Here is an 8453-nt window from a genome sequence, read left to right as displayed (position 1 = left end):
TGCAGATAAGATTTTATCAAATATGCGCTTGTTTTAAATATAAAATTTGGATTCTTATATTCTTCATTTGTCTTCTGCTTTAAAATGGAAAAGCTTTTTATCTCAGATTTTGGGTTTAATGTTGATAGATTTCACGTTCTTATTGTAATAATTACAACAAACGAAATTTATTTTCACTCATGCTATTAAACCTGTTTAAAAGCTTTGTAATTAAGTTCAGAATGTTTAAAAGTCCACAACACTTTATGATATATTGTATAAAGTAATAATCAGTTCTTTTGACTTTTTTTTTAACAGTTTTAATAATAGAAGATTTTCAATCATACTGACATACAAATTAAACTAGTAAATACAGATTTTTATTATAAACAAAAATAAATGCTCATCATACAAGTTCTTAAACGTAGTAAACAACGTAAAGTAAACTAAATAATCAAATTATATATAATAACTTAATAACCTATCAATAATTGTGCAAAAGTTTAATCCAACAAAAAAATAAAAACTTTTTCTAGTACATAATAATCTGTAATCGTGAAACAAATATAAGTCTAGGTGAAAATAAGAATTTAAAACTTTAGTTAGAAACTTATGCAGGAATCGACAAACTGCGTTCTGCGGACTAATTGTGGCCCGAAAAGTAATTATTTTTTAGCTGTAAAAACACTTGTTTTCATAACTATTAGAAATTTCAATTTTTTGAAAAAACTTGCGTTTAGGCTGAAATCTAATAAAGTCCTTTGCCATTGTTTTCAGCTAATACTCCTTGTAGCGCTTTTGAATTACTTAGTTCATAACATGTTTTGCTTAAACTAGTAATTTTATATCGATTACTAGATTTTTAAAGATAACTACGGCCCTCTAGCAATTTTTTATAGAAAATATGGCCGATAGAAATTATTAAATTTCAAAATGATTCTATTTATTTTGCGATTATTATATTTGTTGTGTTTTGTTTCTAAGTAATTTTTATGCGTACGAAAAAATTTACCTTACAGTTTTATTTCTCATTTTGCTCAGATAAAGTATATATAATCAAACAGAGAATAAATTTGCATACAGGTCAATCTACTAGAAAGGTTTGTATACAGTAGTTATTAAATATATACCTACTTCACTAAATCAATGACTGTTTTAGTTTGATTTAGTTAAAATAATAAATAATTTGAACATAGTATACTAATATGGAAAAAGTAAATGATAACGGTATTACTAGGGAGAAGTTAACTTAATTAGTTAAATCAACTTATCAGTTAACATTTTCGCTAGCATTACAGTACTAATTACTTTTCCCTTTTTAGTTTGTTGTGTTAGTTTTTCATTAATACAATTTTTTTTAAATATTTGGAAATTAGTTCAACATAAAATCATGTTTTATACAATCATATTAACTTTACCAGTTAAAAAAAGTTTGATTTGAAGTTTAGTTTTATTTTACCTAGGGGTGTAAATCATGGGTAGCTGTCAAGTTTGCACGAGCGTACAAAATTGCACGAAAATAAAATTGCACGAAGACACTTTTTCACGAAAGGTCACTTTTGCACAAAGACACTTTTTCATGAGCAGACAATTATGCACTGAGATATTTTGCACGGGTTGAAATTATTTTTTAATAGTTTTTTTATACTATCACTGTTACCCCGAACCCTTTCTTCTTCTTTTTTCTTGCTATCATTTTTACCCCTAATCCTTACCCTCGGTCGGTAGCTTTGTTTTTTCTTTTTAATTAATATAGTTTTTTAACTAATTTTTTTCTTTAAACAATTTTTATTATATATTTTTTACTTTCACTGTTACACCTAACCTTTACCTTCGGTCAGTAAATTTATCTTTTTTTTCGTTTTTTTTTTCTGCATTTTTTATATATATTTATCTTTTTTTATACTCTCGTGAAAAAATGACCCTTGGTGCAAAACTGTCTACGTGCAAAAGTATCATCGTGCAATTTCGCCCTAATGTCATTTTTTCGCCTCGTGCAAGAGGTCCAATTTTAAAACAAGGGTACTTCCCCTATATTTTCTGAATCATCAATTAACTTTTTTTTAAATATTTATACAGTTAACCCTAACCCACCTGACCCAAACATATTAAAAACTAATTAAAACATAAAACTTTTATAATTTTTCTATGCCGACTCAGCAAATATTATGGGATTTTGGTCTCATCAACAAAAGGACTCTCGTATAAGTTTGTTTTCGTGCAATTTAGTCCCTTCGTGCAATTTAGTAATCTCATGCAATTTTGTCTTCATACATTATGACCCATTCCCAGTCTTTTTAGCAACCGTATACTTGACAATCAAGTGGAACAAAGTATTTCAAATTTTAGATATTAGTCTTGTACCAGTTGAAATTTAAAAGAAAAAATTATTAAGTAAAAATTAAAACTATTACCTAGTTTTTAATTTATTTTAAACATAATTTTTATCAAAGAAAAAACATAGTGAAGTTTAAATAGATATTATAAACAGATGCATGATTGATTTTATGAATTATAAACTTTTATAAATACATTTTGTAATTAGTTTCCAAAGTACATGTTAACTGTTAAATCATTCTAATTATACAATTTAAGCATACCTAAAGCTAAACATATTCACTATTAAACAAACTTTATTGCTTAAACATTTAACCATAAAAAAGAACTTTTGATAATTAAGGGTCTAACATACCGTAGTTTTTAAAGGATAGTTAACTGAAACCAAACTAGGATTGAACATAAAAAAGGATTTTGAATAAAACTAAATACTACGATGTTTTTATGAAGTTATCATTACATTTCAACAAAACCGGAGTGATTTTTATACCCTCTACTTATTATAACATTAAACAGCGAGCTAGTTTAAAGTTATATCACGATAATCGTTAAAAAAAAAACTTAAAGACTAGTTTTTACATATTTTTGTCACTAACTGATTAATCAAACTTTTTTTTTTGAATTTGGGTTTATTGGGTCGGAGCTAGACTCCATTTAAAAAGTGAAACATTATGGCTATTTTTTTTGTTTTTGCAAAATATATCCAAAAACACAGATATCATTAATTTAAAAAATAAATTTTCTCCAGTGAATTAGCTTTATTGTAAGTGAATTTTTTTATAATGGATTTAATACTCTTTGAGATATAGGCCATTTTTGTTTTTTTTTTTGAGTTTTGTCTTTAATTATGGACTTGTTTGTTAGTCAAACTCTGTTTTTTAAAGAAAATCTAATTTCATTCACTAATAACTATATTTTGTTAAACATTAAAAAAGTGCAAATTTTTGTATTTTCTTTTAAATATGATGCGAGAACCAAGTAACCACAAATGGTTTTATAAATGTTTCATAGTTTTCCCATCATATACATGTTTTAATACAAGACAAATTTAAAGACCTAGTTCTTAAAGTTTTTTTTATTTAAAAATACATAGTGCAAGATTGGAAAGCTGTTAACAACTAATAAAAACATTTTTATCAGTCATCTTCTTAAGTTATAAGTTCTGTTTCCTCATAAGTATTATCACCTCAAAACTTCTGATGAAAATTTTAAACAATTTGGCTTTTAAAGTAGTTTAAGTATTACTAACTAGATTCATATTAACTTTAAATTGAAGTTTCAAAAAACCTTAAGAAACTTTTTAAATTTATTTTGCATTAAATACTTTTATTTTTGACTTTAACAATAATTTTAGTTTTTTTCAGCTGATTAAAAGTAATTTTATTTTTTTAGAAAGATTATTAAACTTTTAGTTTTTGTTTTTTGATATCAACTATAAAATTAAGTTAATTAAAGCTTTATATAAATATCTTTAATTTTTTCAATACTCCTTATCTTATTTTTAGTTACAATAATTTTTATCAAGGACTTTACCTATATAATTTAGGTAGCAATATAATTATTCTAGTTTTTTTTTGTTTTTTTTTAAACAGTGTTGAGTTCTTAATAAAAGCTGTAAGTTCCTAAACAAAAGTTGACACTTTTTTATAAATATAAATCTAATGGTAGTTTGTTCATAGTTAATAAAAAAAAAATAAATGTCATAGAATTTCTTTGAATATATTTTTTAAGTATTAGTATAATAAAATGTAATTATCAGAAAATAATGCTTGTAGCATGGTTTTAACCCTTTGTACAGTTAGGTAATTTAGGGCAGCTCTAACTGTTAAAGATCTCTTAAAACTAGTAAGCTTTATAAAAATGTTTAGTGTAACTTATATCTCCTAGATATCTTCCTAATTTTTGATGAATAATCCTGATATTAGTTTAAAGTATTATTGGCAAAATTTAAGCTGAAAAATCTAAATCATTAACTTTAGCTTTAAAATGACCATATCACTATTTAAAGATTTTTTATTTATTTCATGAATTTAAGTTGTTCAATTCTTGCTGAAGCTAAAACTAGTTACTTATTTAAAAATAAAGAAAATATACAATAGTTTATTATTAATTCATAATAATGTACTCTTTCTAGTTATAGTTATTTTATTTTAGTAAATCTAAATTATTACAGGTTTTCATTTACAAGTTTAAAAATTTATCAGGTTTAATTAATTTTTTTTGCAATATTTAGTTTATATTTGATAAGATTATGTATGTGTTTAAACAGGTTTAATAAAAGGACAACTCAAGTTATTAGTCTTGTGCTACTTTAATGAAATTTTAAGTGATACACTTCTTTAGATACACTATCCTTTATTTGTGCCTTTTTTCAGTATTTAAGCTTGAATAAGAGTTTTTTTTTTGCGTTTACTACACAAATTAATAAATGGTTGATACTTACCCATGCTTTTTTCTTCCAAAAGTGGCAACTTTGATTAATCAGGATAAAAAAAATAAAAATATATAAAAGGTCTTATTATGGCTTCTAACAAATGCTTTTAATAAAACTAGAATAAAAAATGATCTTATGAGGACCGAAAGGTTAAAAATGAATTTATAAAAAAATGGAAAAGATTGTTATAATATTATTTCTCTTTTTTTTATAAACTATGTATTTAAAAACCAAAAATTTTTTTAAAACTTTTTTCATTAATATTTTGCTGTATTAGTACAAAAATTTTTAATATAAATTACTTTTTGCTCAACTTTTTTTTGTAGTTTGTATTAATATTGTTTTCTCACATAGAAAATTTTTATATATAATGTTTTTCGTTGTTTTCCATAATTTTATTGTTATTGGCAACTAGGGCAAATTTTAGTAAACATCTAAGTTTCAAGTTTTGTCCTTGATTTTAATATTAATTTAGTTAGTATTGGGAAATGAAGCAAATATGGCAAGTTTCATTAAACATTTACATAATTAGTTTTGTCCCTATTAATGTTAATAAAATTTTCTAGTTATACTGTTGGCTTTTAATTAGAGTCATAATATAGCTCTAATACATAGTATATTTAATTCATTTTAATAGTTTATTTGTTGAAATTAACTAAGATAAGATGTCAGAATTAATTTGATTTTATTTTAAAGCCAAGTATAGTACAAGTTTAAAAGAAATTATTTAGATTATAAATAATATTTATTTTTTGAGAATGTAAACAATCATAATAAGATAAGTGAAGTGATTTTTTTTTTATTAACTATATATTTATCAACAATAAAATTAACATAAAAACATTAATTTAATATTTAATCAAATTTTAAAACAAAAATTTATACAAAACTTAATTTGCTATACTTTCTATTTTCACAAGTTGTAATTTCTGTGTAGCTGGTAAAATATTTGTATGACTGTTAATGAAATCTCTATATTTATGATACAGATTAAAATTAATGACTACTTACCTGGTAAATTTGTTTTCAAAAATTAAAAGCAGCTGATAAATTTTGAATTGTGTCTAAATTCTTTATATAAAATAAAATAAAATTGAAAGTAAAATTTGTATGGTAGAAAAAAAAGCTTTTTTTTCGTATTAGAATGTTTTAGAATACATGGGTAGTAAAAAACTTAGCATTATATCAATTTTAACAACTTTTGTTATAAAAAAAATATTATTTATATACAAACCATTAGTAAAGAGTCTATAGGAAAGTTATGTAAAAATTTCACTTATGATAAGCGCGTATGTTACGCAAGTAAATAATAACTTAAAGAAAAGAAAAACAAAGCAGTATTTTAAAAAATCAAGTTTTAAAAATTTATTTAAGAATTAAATAAAATAGAAATAATACTGATACAAAATGACCAAACTTGCCACCAAACGATTAACAAAGGAGTATATAGGACTAGAGAAGGAGCCTGTTGAATTTGTCAAAGCAGTGAGACCTTTGGATAGCAATCTTCATAAATGTCATTTCTGTGTAAGCTTATTTTACATTTTTTTTAACAAAAATTATACGCATCACATTAACACATAATATTCGGTTTACTTACAATTACAAACAATTTTGTATTTCTTTATTTATAGTGATATTGTTTAACTTTGTTTTTCATTGATCTTTTTACTATCGTTTAAACCATTAACCCTTAACCTTGGTCGATGAGTGGTGATCGGGTAGGAATTAATCGCGGGTAGGAACTGATCGGTTTCTTCGTTTACTCCTACAAATCGTTTGTTTTTTTTATTTAGTGAACTACAATAGAGTAAACACAATTGGTTTAGAAGTATAAAATAAAAGAAATTAGATTACAAAAAAATCTATAAAAAGTGATAAACTTGGGTAAATAATGTCAACGAAAGACTATGTATTTAAAGTAAAAGTTAAGTTTTTGTAATTGTACTTGTTGATACTAAAAGTTTTTGATGAAAAACTTATTAAACAATTCTTCAAGTAAAAAAAGACTAAATACCTTTTTTTTTAGATACAAGGTCCTTCGGAAACGCCTTACGAAGAAGGGTATTACCACGGGTCGATGATCTTTCCTTCCAACTACCCTTTCTCCCCGCCGGAAATCCGCATGATGACGCCTAACGGAAGGTATGAAGTCAACAAAAAACTTTGCCTGTCAATTTCGAGTTTTCATCCCGAAAGCTGGACTTCAACCTGGACTATTGGCACCATTCTCAGAGGTCAGTTACAGAATATTTCGTTTAATGTTTGATATAAGTGATTTAGTTAAGTAAATATTCTTGCAAAATCTAGTTTAGGATTTTTCAATTTTTTTCCTTATTTTCCTTTTTGAAAAATTAAAAAAAGCTATGGCCGTCTTCTTCGTGAAAAATTAAAATAAAAATTCTAAAACTTTTTGTTTTTGACCTTATTAATTTACTCAGTATATCTAATGATAGTTATTATGTAAATTATTTCCCTATAACCCCGTTAACTTTCTATAATGGTCCACTTTAATACGTCAAGAAGTACTATAAAAAAATTTTTTAAACAGAAATAACTGATGTAAGTTTTTATACACATCTAAGACTTTTTTTTTGCTATTTTTTATAAACTCAAAAATATCTAGTACAATATTCAATTTATGAAACTATGATTTCTTACGGCATTTTTACTAGTCACGCCCTTTTTGGTTTTGGTTTCGTAATTTTTTTACGAAACCTCAAGGGAACTATAAGCCCCATTTTGAGAAACCTTGCTCATGAAATTTTTTTATAATGTTATTACAAAACTTAGTCTTTTAAAACAAATTTAATTAAAAAAGTTTTGAACTAAAAAATGATATTATGAGTAAAACATTATCAACTTTTTGGAAATTTTCAAATGAAATTGTTCACAGGATTCATCTCATTTATGGCTGAAAACGAATGTAACCACATCGGAGGTATCAATCAAACTGGAGAGCAAAGAAGGCAGCTCGCTCTCAAGTCTCTCAAACACTGCAGTGATGATGAACAGTTCAAAAAACTCTTCCCTGATATTAAACAAGAGATAGACGAAAAGTTGAAGGCAGACCCGAAAAAATATGGCGTCATTCAAATTAAAAAATAAACGCTAAAAACATGTTGAAAAAAAGGATTTCTACAATACATATTTGGTAGAAAGTGGTTTTAAATAGATTTGTATTTTAGGTCATCGTATTATTGATTTAATAAATATTAAATTAATTTACAAAGTGTTGTTAAAGTAAACTGTTAGTTTAATCTTAAAAAATAGCTAATTTTGATCGTTTGTGACACTCAACATAGTTTACCATTGAAATTTATTATTGGCAACCATAGAATAGTTTACTAAACTAATAGTTTTTGTGGCAGTTGTTATAAAACTAACAATATTACAATGTTTAGCTTGATATAACCTTTCTATTTTTTTTGTTAAATAGTAGTTGTCAGGCTAATAAAATTCTGTGCACACTAAACTGAGAAAAATAATTCAGTGTACCCCTAAGTTATGCCGGTAGTGGTAGGAACCCGTGAATAACTTTAACTTTCTTTATAAGGATACTGCAGCAATTTCTGCGCTTTGTTGTTAGAACCTAGCTTGTTTGTTCATGGAAAACTCCCACAAAATTATGCACTTCTTTATGTTTCCAAAAAAAGTTTACAATATTCTTATTTGCATCGCTCGAATCTTTCTTTAGAAACCA

General features: G+C 25.1%; 1 pseudogene; it reads left to right on the top strand.

The window, feature by feature from the left end:
* The first annotated feature begins 6157 nt into the window (after positions 1-6157).
* On the top strand, positions 6158-7858 carry LOC145833130 (ubiquitin-conjugating enzyme E2 J2 pseudogene; annotated as a pseudogene).
* The last annotated feature ends 595 nt before the right edge of the window (positions 7859-8453 follow it).

Source organism: Thalia democratica, chromosome 4, assembly GCF_965202585.1.
Source record: "Thalia democratica chromosome 4, ktThaDemo2.hap1.1, whole genome shotgun sequence".
Taxonomy (NCBI): Eukaryota; Metazoa; Chordata; class Thaliacea; order Salpida; family Salpidae; genus Thalia; species Thalia democratica.
Note: the sequence above shows the minus strand (reverse complement) of the source record. Positions and strands in the feature narration are given on the sequence as shown.